Consider the following 13,314-nt stretch of genomic DNA (forward strand, 5'->3'; position numbering starts at 1 on the left):
AATCCTCTAACCCACATGCCTTTGCAAGGAAACTGAAACACACTGAGGAAACCCACCAGGAAAACATACAAACTCCTGATAGGGAACACCCGGGACATTACCCTCTTATTTTGAGGCAGCAGTGCTTTAGTGCTTCCACTATGCCCCCTCATGTTTAATTTTTAGCATTTGATGCCCAAAGGAAGGAAGGATGAGGGAAGGCAGATATTTTGGGACACTGCCTCCCCCAAAATGCTACATGGCAGCCCCCCTGGAGTTTAGCAGTGCCCTGGAATCCCGTTGGACATCTTGGGACTTGGAGTTTGGCTTTTCAGGCCTGCTGAGTTCCGTGGGTGCCACCAAGGGGAGCTGCCAAAGAAGAAAAAAAGCCAGTTCTTCATTAGACCTGGAAGTACTAGACAGTCACATGGTCGGAAGGATAGAAGCACTTCCGGGTCGAAGACTATATAAAGGACTGATGGGAACTCAGCAAGTGAGCTGGAGCTGGGAGGTAGAGAACAGAGCTTGCTTGGAGGTGTGGACGAGAGAATAGTGATCTATTATTGTGTTTATTATTTGTTTATTGTGGTGGGGATGCTTTGGGAGCACTGCGGAAGAAGAAATATTTAATAAACTACTTTTTGGTGCTTTTTACTTTATGTCCTGAGCATCTGTCTGTTGGGGTTAAAGGGGCAACAGTGACCCCTGGCATTCACACAGTATGCATTATTTAAATGAAGTTAACAATTTATCTGTAAAATGTGATATACATACTTCAATGCATTTCATCATAAAAATGACATCAAGTATATATCCCAGTATTCTAACAGAACACAGGTCCAAGAGGATAGCTCTTGGAAATCTAAATCGACTTAGAAGCCAGTCATCATCATGGGACAGGAAATCACTATGATCTGTAAATATGTGCTCTTCTCTAATTTTTCCATTTACAGTGTCTTTTAGTAACACTAAAGCAGCCATGGTAATTGGAATATTTTGGCCATTCTGTGCATCATTATATTGTTACAGAATGATTACAATCAACTGAATTAAATTTGTAAACGATATGCAATTAATTTTGGTGTATTTGATAAAGCCTGCATCATGGATTCGAACCCAAAAAAGAAAGGGAAACTACAAAGAAATAGTAACATTGCTTTGATGCTAGGTGCCACCCGTTTTCAAAACCGAGCAGAAACGTACATACACATGGTCTGAGGCTGCCCTTAAAAAATGCATGGCATTAAACCAAGTTAAGTTTCTATACATCTCGAAGTGAGCATTGAAACGGGTGTACGCAACATCATTTGTCTTCATTGTGTCGATTAGGCCACCATACTGACTTAACACAACATGTTCCACATTCAGGCACATTTACAGTATACTACAGTTAACTAAGACCCCAGACATTAAACTAATTCTGTGACTTCTGAAGCCAATGTGCTACACCAGTGATTACTACAGGGTGTTGCATTAAAGGGGGAAATACGTTTGCAATTAATTTGTTTGTGTTTTATATAGTATTTTTAACTAATTTAGACCACTGTGCAGAGATCTGTTTTAATTTCTGCATTAGTATCTTGTTCTGTTGATCAGTGTCAAAAAAGCTAAATGAAATCCAATGTTTTTCAGCTGTAATAACAATATAATGTGAAAACTTCCAAGGGGGTAAATTGTAATTCTAAGTTCAAAACTTCCAAGGGGGTAACTACTTTCTATCATGTAGTGCTTTTCATATCTGTCCATCATATCTGTGTATTTGTTAATCACACAATGCCTTTTCTATCTGTATTTCTTATTTTAAAAATGTAAACAGTCTAGTACTATCCACACTCCTTTTAAATCTGTGACATAAACTGGTGCAAACAGAAGGCACTCCTAATTTGAATCCTTCTACAGGGTTACTAATGAAACAAAAACACTTAAATAAATTTTCAGCACACGTGCATATTATACCTTATACAGACAATAAAGAATAATCACAAAGCACAGAATAAAGGCAAAAAAATCTTGGGGGTCTGTAACGGTTACAAAATTCTCATTTTGATCTGTCATACTGTACTATGTAATGCTGAAAAGTGACTTACTGTGCTGTAAGAATGGAAAATGTGTAATTAAAGACTCCCTCTGTCAATAGCTTTTTTTCAACATTCTGAGAACCAAAAATATTATACCCATCACCAAAACCTGGAATATTTTGCATTTAGTAAGTAGCACTAGTAAATGTGAATCTTAGGGTTAGCTTTTGCATTCTTGGTGCAGCCATGCAATAACATTTAGGCAAATGCTTACAATATAAAGCCCAAAATATCACATATCACATGTGTATAAGTCTCTAGTAAAAAAGCAATTTGATATAAAAAATAAATAGCCATGCTATTCATAAGACACAATGCATGATTTAAAAGACTTTTTTATAGACGTCTCATCTTTTGGTCCAGTACAAACAGCCACATTTCTATTTGTAGGCTAATGCTACCATCTGGTGGATATTAACTGTAACAACTGTCCTTTTTTAAACAAATCATGATAGTATTTGTATGTACATAGTAAAATAGTAAAGAGTTACATATATTAATAGATCAGATTGCATGTCTCAACAATTAAATTAATTTATCCTCTTTATTATTTTTACAATAGCACTGTAAAAAAACAATCCGTTAGATTTATTTAAAAAAAAGACATAGGAGTTTGTGCTTTGAAAAAAGTTGTTAAAAATGTTAAGCTGAAAAAAGTTTCTAAATACTAGCTCAACTAGAAACCAAAGGCTAATCCTTACTAATTAATCATTGTAAGCTGAATTCACTCAACACACATAGTTTCTTTATTAGAATAAGTATACTCAAATAAGTAAAACCAACTTGGAATTACAAATTACTTGATAATTGGAGCACACAACTTTGCTTAAATTTTAATAGGTAGTTTACCGTACAGTAACTATCAGTCTTGTATGAATTACAAAATTAGTTGTACCTATTGTAAACAGAATATAAGTTTAATATGTCACTGTGCTCTGTGCAAATATTTTAAACCTGCTTTTCTTTTCTTCTCACATGTACAGCTAACACAAAACCAGATTTTTTACAGGGGCCCAACATTTCAAACTGCTAGGCAAGCTTTTTAAGACAAAACAGGTTAAGGACAACTGCGAAATGCGCATTGTACTATTTCTGTGTGTCAGAGTCAGCATGACATTGAATCTTTTCCTTGTTTGGAATGGCATGATTTACCTAAGTGGAGGTCTGCACATGGAGAAAGAATATAAAGCCTTGGGATATTGCCCAGCACACCTTTGAAGCCAACGAACAAATGGGAGTGTGGAAGAATAATTTTAGGGTAACATAGCATTCATCTTAAAGTAAGAGCATAAAGGGTTAATAAATGTGGGAGACCAAATAAAGGTGAAATATAAGATTTGGTTTAGGAAAAATATTGAGAGGATCAAGTAAATAAAGAATGTATCAGAAGAAAGGCTGATGTAATATACAAAATGTACTGAAGGATGACTAAGAGATGACTAAGAAATCAGCAGATGTCCTGTAAAGGACCAGAATGGACAGTTGTTATATGCACAGAAATTTCAAGGGTGGCGGTTCATCTCAAAAGGTATAAGAAGAACCAGAATTTAATATAATAGACTTTTATTTTATATAAATCATTTGGGGTAAACCAACAAACCAACCAGAGTAAAATGTATGCATTGATTGTATGTAAATTCAATAGTTTATAAAATGAACCTCTATTCTTTATTTCTCTGACCATTCTGACCAAGCTGTAACAGACTGCTTTTGAAGAATGCTCCCTCCAAGGTATTTTTCCAAGGAGTCATTAAGCGATACAATGAACAGCTTTTCTCCAGCCTGATTACTGATTTGTCCAGTTAGAGGATGTTTCTTTCTTTAATAAGATGTTAAATTTCGATCACAGGAAATAGCGTCATCCGAGCGTGAAAATTCTTCCAGCGCAGCGACAGAAATGGCAGACTCTACACATCGGGCCCCACTACCCAAAAGGTCTTGTCATGGCTTCCTCATCTGTTATGCCATGTAAACCATCATTAGAGAAAGCTAAGTTATTTCTCCTATGTGATTTCTTACTGCTGTATCACTAATGGAGGAGTATCACCTTTTAATATAATATCTATATAGTTTCGGGTTATGTAACATGCCGTAATTACAAATGACCTTATTCCAACAAGGGAACTAGCACCCCCTGCCGGATACACATATGTGTAAGACAAACACATTTTATTTCATTGAGTACATTTTTTGTGTAACCTTAAAGTTCACTGCCCGCATCATATATCAGCTTCTAAAGCCACAGCCCCCCCCCCAAAAAAAATGCTGTAAACTGTGGTCAACCAAAGAGGTGTTTCTTTATGCAATATATCATACTTTTTGCAAGTATATGATAGTCATGTATATAAAACTTTTACATTATATTAACTTAATTTAGATATATAAAGTACAGTCATTCTGCTTGTTGAAATGAAAATGCTTTGGAGCGACTCTGGAGAACACACCACAACTTAAAAAACTGTGATGGATTAACTGATGTAAAAGAGTAAGCAACAAACAGCATAAAGGTTTGGGGTTTTCTGGCCCCGTATATTGTAGACAATCCACAATATATCAAAAAATGCAAGTCAAAATATAAACAAAAACAGTTCATATGTGCGACGCCCTTCAGAGCGTCTCTTTTCCTGGAAGACAAAGGAGAAAGGTTAGTACCCCGCCACTCCCTGCCGGCAAACGTCTTTCGAAGTGATTTAAAGTCCGTCCGCGGTCTCCTACTCGCGCATGCGTGACACTGAATAACAACATTACGTGAAATTATTCTTTCACATTAGGCAATCTCGCCTCTCTGACTTTGTCTCCCAAACGTCCAACTTGAGCTGACCCTCTAATGTACTCGTTCCTAATCCTGTCCATCCTTGTCACACCCAATGCAAATCTTAGCATCTTTAACTCCATCTCCTCCAGCTCTGTCTCCTGCTTTCTGGTCTGTTCCACCGTCTCCAACCCATATAACATAGCTAAGTGTTAAATCCATATTGTGTATTTAATATTCTACATTTTAATTAATTCTAAAAAGTGTATTTTATTGAGGAGAAGATATAGCTTCTTATAAGTAATGCTTGTTGAGCTAAAAAATCTTTTTTTCAGTAAGTCTTTTTTTAAATTTATTTTTGCAGTAGCAAAATATTTAAAACTAGCTGACGCCCGCCATAACATAAGGTGGTGTAAGAATAGGAACAGAAAACTGTGAGAAAGGAGTTCAGAAATCAAGAAGAAATAAATACTTTTTGAAAAATGCAGTTGTGAATAGGTGTTTTGGTGGAGATGACAGATAATGAGTCGATAGATCTACCCTAGAAGAAGCCACGTACAACTGACTGTGGCTGAAGACTGGTTGTTGTAGATTAACGCAAATCTTTGCAAACGTTTGTCCTTTGGACTTGTTGAAAGTCATGGAGAAGGCGAGTCTGAGTGGGAATTGTGTCCGTTTAAATTTAAAAGGGAGATTGGTGTCGGAAGGAAGGAGAGAGATTCTGGGAATGAAGATTGTTTCCGAATTTTGGATAGCGTTCAGTTTGCACTCAATAATATTTGTATGTATTCGGGTAATGATGAGTCTTGTTCCGTTGCAAAGACCTTTTTATGGCATAATATTTCGGAGGAGCATAACTACAGCTCCCACCTTCAGATGAAGGATATGGGGAGGTATGCCAGTTGGTGTGAGGGTGTGTACAAACTCCTGTGGTTACGTTAGTTGATCATTAGGATCGTCACTGACCACTGTATCTACACTCTTGAAGATCACTTTTTCACCCTGTATAAGATCAAGAACTTTGTTTTTAATATGTAGAGAATCGTTGTTTGTGACGCTCAGTATTGCTCTTGTAGCAAGTTCTTGGGGAGTCACAGTCGAGAAATTAATATCACCATAAAGTTGAGCAACAGGGTCTTGTTGTTGTGGTAAACGTTGAGAAGGTAGTTCTGCCATGTCTCCAGTTTTACCTTCTCCAACTTAAAGAAGCCATTGAACAAATTGAGTTTCACTTTCGAGAGCTCTCATATTTTTTGTGAGTTTTAGGACCTTCATTTCGTTCCACAGCCTGTGTTTGTTGATGCAAGAGGCAACGGTGAGGACTCGAGAACCGCAGAACATAACAGGCAGTATTTGGCGGAAATCTCCACTGAGAAGAATGGTTTTATGACCGAAAGGTGCATTTTCCTGAGTGAGATCTCGCAGTAGTCTGTCAACAGCTTGAAATGCCTAACAATGTGTGATTGGTGCTTCATAAACTCCAGATGTTGCCATGTATTGATAGTACTCCTGACTTCTTGTGTGATAACTCGACTTGCGTTGGAAAGAACAACAGGAAGAACGTCTCGAAATCTGTCCCAATGTAATGCAACAAAATCTACTGCCCTATGTCATAGTGAGAGGGCATTGCCTTCGTCAACCATTTGTGTTAAGAAATAACCCACCGATAGGAACAGGCAGTTGCTGGTATCCCGGAATAGAGATGACGTTGTACAAAAAAGCAGCGTGCGGGTGTATGGGAGGCCGCAGGCAGCGTGGGGAAGGGTTTGGAAGAGGAGAAATAGGAATCGAGAAATGTTGTGTCGGCTGCGTTCGGGCGGGACCGGTTTTAAAGAGGAGCCGCAGGTAGCGTGGGGAAGGTTTTGAAAGAGGACGTACAGGAATCAAGAAATGCCGTGTCGGCTACATGTGGGAATATATATACAGTATATATATATATATATATATATATATATATATATATATATATATATATATATATATATACTAGCAGAATACCCGTGCTTCGGAAAGGAGAAGTGGTGTGTTAAAGAAGTTATGAAAAGAAAAGGAAACGAGAAATACTGTGTTGGCTGTTTGTAGGAAGGACGCGGTGCAGGCTCTGCTCCACGAGCATAACCCGGGCTACCAACCCATCTCGTGGAGAAGGTAGAGGGGACCCACAGGCGTGGGCTGGCTTCTGGGGAAAACACACGAGTGGCTCAGTATGCTCTTCTGGTAGGAAAGCCGAGCCCCATCGGGACCAAGGTCCCTGTTAACGATGGGCTGTCCCCAGGCCGGCAGGTGAAGAATATAATAGACTGGGAGTTTAACCCAACAAAGGGCTGTCAGAGCAGGCTATGGCTCTCTGGCAACAGGTGGGTGAGTGGCTACGCCATTTGATTTGACCCCTTGCAAATAGTGCAGCAAGTGGCCTGTTTTTGCTGCTACAGCGATACCCCAGGAATTTGCCCAGCCGCCTGGGGCGAATTCCATTCCTGGACGAGCTGCTACAGCTCTTGCAACCCAGAGGCCGGCTGTGAAACCGGGAGGGCAGAACAGCCGCTCTGTGGACTACCCGGGGACCGGTTTTAAAGAGGAGCGGTAGGCCAAGAGAGTGACGAAGACACTCCCGGACCGTCGCTGCTACTACGCCATCCACTAGCGCCCGCAGCGAGGAGGATTCTCCGCCCTTGAGGTCAGACCGACCCGCTCTCTGAGTTGCACTTTCAGTTTAGAGCGACCCGCTTCTTTCAAGAGAGAACAGTGGAATGACGACTCTCTGAAGCACATAAAGAATGCATTTGCCCATGCCACAGGGACCTCACTTTGTCATGGATAATGAATTATTGTATCGGGTTGCTGAACATGAGGGGAAGGTCCGGAAGTTGTTGCTAGTCCCGCTGACCTACCGGCGGCAGGTTTGCGAAGTTAGCACTCTCACCTTCTTGGAGGCCATCTCGCCCGATAAAACATTAGAGCGCATTAAGCTCCGTTTTTTGGCCGGGATTAATGAGGAGGTTCGCCGCTTTGCATTTCCTGTCCGGAGTGTCAACTGCGGCAAATTCCTAGGAAGGACCGTGCTCCTCTGATTCCCCTTCCCTTATTGACGCTCCTTTGACAGGATTGGGGTGGATATAGTAGGACCCTGGAGCCCTCAGCCCGAGGATATAAATATATACGCAGGTAGCGTGGGGAAGGTTTTGAAAGAGGACGTACAGGAATCAAGAAATGCCGTGTCGGCTACGTGTGGGAGGAACCAGTTTTGAAGAGGAAGCAGGACGAACCAGAAGAGAAATATATATACAGTATATATATATATATATATATACATATATATATATATATACATATATATATACATATATATATATATATATATATATATATACTAGCAGAATACCCGTGCTTCGCAGCGGAGAAGTGGTGTGTTAAAGAAGTTATGAAAAAGAAAAGGAAACATTTTGAAAATAAGGTAACATGATTGTCAATGTAATGAATGTAATTTTTTGTCACTGTTATCTACATATCTATTATTTATCTATCTATCTATATATATATATATATATATATATATATATATATATATATATCTCCTTTGGGGTGCAAGCAGCTGTTGCTGGGGATGCCAGAATCCATCGAGGAAGAAAAATGAAAAACATTATTTGTACAAAATCTTATCTATCCATTCCTAAATAATTAAATGGGCAGGCTATTTCGTATCAGTGCAATATGCTACTTGTTAAAACGGATGACTCCTGCTCTTACGTGCACTTACTGTAGTCCTGCGTGGGTATTATGAAGTATCGTATCTGTTCAAGTTCTACTTAAATTTTAAATATAAGTAATTTTTATTTAGGCGACAGAAATATGTTTGGTAGGAATGAAAGTTAAATTTAGTCAGCATTGAATAAATTATTCTTCACCATAGAAATTTAAAGAGTAAATTCAACTTACATTCCTACCAAAGATATTTCTGTCGACTAAATAGAACCTACTTATATCCAAATTCGAGCTATTGAGCTGTCGCTTGCCTGCCTGGATAAGTCACCCTCGCTTAGCTCTTACTTTTTTACCGTTTATTTAATCATGGCTAGTCACAAAAAAATCAGAACATGGAAGGAGGATTACACTCAGTATGGCTTTACCACAATAATTATTGATGGCGAATAAAGTATCCATTATTCATAAAGCTTCAATTGGTGATCTTTTTTCTGCGTTAATTTCATATTTTTTCATACTTCTTCTCAAACCAAGGGGGTGCGAGGGTAAAATGAATCGGGAAACGCTGATTTATATATATTGAATATACTGAAATACGCGGCACGTGTTTCACCCTAATTCTGGGCTCATCAGGCGTACACACTCACTGCACCCCCTCTCAGGAATCGACGTCAGCGCTAGAGGCGAAGCCTCTCATGTTGCACCACGGTGTGTGTTTCGTTTATTTGACAGTATGTAGATCGGGGTATATATATATATATATACTCCTGTAGCCACAATAAATGCCTTTATTTTATAGACAAACCAGGGATGAACAAGTTCCTTTCTACTGCAGCCACAGCCGCAACACACATAAAAAACATCAATAATCTATATATATAAAGGAGAGTTGGGATCCGAGAGACTGTGTTTGTGGAGGGATTGAGAGTTAAGGCGGGTGGGAGAGTCACGTGATCATCTCCCCTCCCATTCACGTCATTTCATTCACTTCATTTCGCTCCAAGCTGAGCTTCGCTGCTGACGCGGTCTTGCCATTCTTTTTCCTTACTGTTTAGTCCTTTCTCCTTTACTAATTTACTGTTTAGTACACGCAGTACTTACACAGTCACTCATAAAAGCGGAGAAGATTCCGTGCAAGAAATGGGTATTGAAACTACCTTGGAAGACATGCAATCAACGAGGCCATTAAACGAATCTCAAGAGAGGTCTTCTAGGTATGAAAAAAAGCACTTGGCTGTCAATACCAGGCGATTAAACGAATCTCAAAAAGAAACGACTTCTACGTTAGAAAAAAAACGATTCGCTGCCAAAATCAGGTGGTTAAATGAATCTAAAGAGGGCAGGATTTCTAGATTGGGAAAAGGACAATTGGCTGCCGAAACCAGGCGGTTAAAAGAATCTGAAAAAGACAGGACGTCTAGATTGGAAAAACCACGATCCGCTGCCGAAACTAGCTGATTAAACGTGCAGCGAAGCGCGCCAGGTCTGCTAGTAACTCATAAACGTGCAATATCATTTAGGAAAATCGCAACATTTTACTCACCAAAAATTCGGATTATTTGTAAACAAAATCCATCGTCCTCTCTTTCCTCAAAAACAGTTCAATTACTCTGTCGTACGGATTATCCGAGCGCTTCAGTTCCATCAAAACCTCACTTTCTATCGCCATCGAAGGTAATGCTGAAAGGCGAACCCGCCCTTTGGTATTCCTGGCATAAGTCTGAACTCGCTTTAGGGCTGTCGCTACCTGATCTGCGGTGCCTACCCGATTTGCGCGCACATGCGCAGAGCTTTACTCTTACGACCCTGTCCGATCTGCGTTTTTTACTTTGCGACATGAGTCCCCATCCGATTTGTCTCGCGCACGCGCTCTCTGCTTAATTAAAATTCATTTCACGATGCTGCCCGATTTGTTCTGCGCATGTCGAATGTTTTACGACACACGTCACTCGTCAGGTTTGACTTGTACTTGCGAGTCATTTTTGTGTTGTCGTTTAACTCCGTCTGTAAGTGGACTTGTTACTGGAAAAGATGGCAACTTTTGAATTTTATAACGTCATGGAAGATGTGTCGCCTGAAAAATTTAACTCCAGTCGAATGAAGAGGGAGCGAAATGAAATGCGACGTGTGTCTGTGAACTTTATAATGGCCATCTACAGCTTTTTGTAAGTACATCACTTTTAGTTAAACCACTTCGTAATCTCGTGGCTTAATCGCAAAAATCACAGCATTTTCCGTGTTTAGGTTAATCTATACTAATAAAAGGCAAAGCCCTCACTCACTGACTGACTCACTCATCACTAATTCTCCAACTTCCCGCGTAGGTAGAAGGCTGAAATTTGGCAGGCTCATTCCTTACAGCTTACTTACAAAAGTTGGGCAGGTTTCATTTCGAAATTCTAGGCATAATGGTCATAACTGGAAGCTATTTTTCTCCATATACTGTAATGGAGTTGAGCTCGATGGCCGTGGGGCGGAGTTTCGTGTGACATCATCACGCTTCTCACGTAATAACGTGAACTGACTGTCAACGCAGTACGTAGAAAACAAGGAAGAGCTCCAAAAAGCGCTGAAGAAAACATGCATTATATAATTAAGAAGGCAGCGAAACAATAAGAAGCGAGCGAGTGACATATACAACCATATTCATGAGTGCAGCTACTTCGGAAACAAAGCACGGTGTAAACCTAAAGTTTAAATTAAGTTCATAGACAGGCTGCCGCTGGCGTTTGTCATGCCCTCGGCTAATGCGGGATACAAGTTTAATGAGAGGACGCAGGATATAAACGAGAGTTTTGATCACTTTGTAACTAAGTTAAAATTGCAGGTGAAGGGCTGTGCTTATGCAAATTCCGAGAGACTGTGTTTGTGGGGGGATTGACAGTTAAGGGGGTGGGGAGTCACGTCATCATCTCCCCTCCCATTCACCTCATTTCGCTCTGAGCTGAGCTCCGCAGCTAATGCAGTCTTGCGGAAGCAACTTTGGGATGCTTCCACCAAATACTCACAGAAAAATCCACAAGTTAATACACACGCTGTCTCTAGAGTTTCTCCACACTCTGAATCCTCCAGGCACTACTTACAAAAGGTTACATTGACAATCGTGTTACGTTATTTTTAAAATGTTTCCTTTTCTTAGCACAAGCACAGCTGAAAAGCTTTGATGCATGTGCTCCATAATGTGTTAAAAAATAACGCATTTAATCACACTTTGCATTCCAAGCAAAGGGGAACTTCTGTTAATGCATGATTTCCTGGTACACCAATTACATTGATGCACACATCAGAGCTACAAATATGTTAGAGTCGGAAGAAAGTACATTGCTAGGACTGATTTGAGGAAAATTTGGTTTCAAAAGACTACCCTACGGAAGCTTTGATAAAAGCATGGTTTTGTGCAAACTGTGCAAAAAGGAATTTCCATACCACCCAAGCACTTCAACCTTATGGTACCATCTAAATGCAAAACATGTTACAGCGAACACAGAAATTGTGTATGCTGTTAGCACTAGCAGTAGCGGTTCAAGTACCAACAAAAGGTGTCGTCAGCCCAAACATGATAAAATGACTGGCTTCAGGACCAAAATTAGTAAGTCAACATCGGTCAAACACGTACATGCATATTCATGAGTGCAGCTACTTCGAAAACAAAGCACGGTGTAAACCTAAAGTTTAAATTAAGATCATAGACAGGCTGCCGCTGGCGTTTGTCATGCCCACAGCTAATGCGGGATACAAGTTTAATGAGAGGACGCAGGATATAAACGACAGTTTTGATCACTTTGTAACTAAGTTCACATTGATGGTGAAGGGCTGTGTTTATGCAAATTTCGAGAGACTGTCTTTATGGGGGGGATTGACAGTTAAGGCGGGTGGGGGAGTCACATCATCATCTCCCCTTCCATTCACCTCATTTCGCTCTGAGCTGAGCTCCGCAGCTAACACAGTCTTGCGGAACCAACTTTGTCAGGCTGCCACCGAATACTCACAGAAAAATCCACAAGTTAATACACACGCTGTCTCTAGAGTTTCTCCACATTTTGAATCCTCCAGGCACTACTTACAAAAGGTTACATTGACAATCGTGTTACGTTATTTTTAAAATGTTTCCTTTTCTTAGCACAAACACAGCTGAGAAGCTTCGATGTATGTGCTCCATAACGCGTTAAAAAATAACGCATTTAATCACACTTTGCATTCCAAGCAAAGGGGAACTTCTGTCTTTGCATGATTTCCTGGTACACCGATTACATTGATGCACACATCGGAGCTAAAAAAATGTAACAGTCGGATGAAAGCACGTTGCTACGACTGATTGGAGGAAAATTTCATTTCAAAAGACTACCCAACGCAAGCCTTGATAAAAGCGTGGTTTTGTGCACATATATATATGTATATATATATGGATGTATATTTATATATACTGTATATATGTGTGTATATGTATATATATGTTTATGTATGTGTGTATATATATATATAAGGAGGTGGGGTTGCTGTTTATGCCAAACAGGGCTTAAATGTAAGTCATCTTCAGTTGGATGATGAGCCCCATCTTAGTGAGGACATGTGTCTTCGGCTGGAAAATATTAGAGAAAAAGGTCTTATTTTAGGAGTGTGTTATCGACCACCCAATTCAGACAGTAATTTCAACACACATCTTTTTAGTAATATCAAAAAGGCAAGTTTACAGGAGGATATTATAGTCATGGGGGACTTTAATTATCCAAATATTAACTGGAATAACCTTGCAGATGGAGGAGCAAAAGAGCAGGAGTTTTTAGAAGTAATCAGCGACAGTTT

This window comes from Polypterus senegalus, chromosome 14 (genome assembly GCF_016835505.1).
Source record: "Polypterus senegalus isolate Bchr_013 chromosome 14, ASM1683550v1, whole genome shotgun sequence".
NCBI classification, from domain to species: domain Eukaryota; kingdom Metazoa; phylum Chordata; class Cladistia; order Polypteriformes; family Polypteridae; genus Polypterus; species Polypterus senegalus.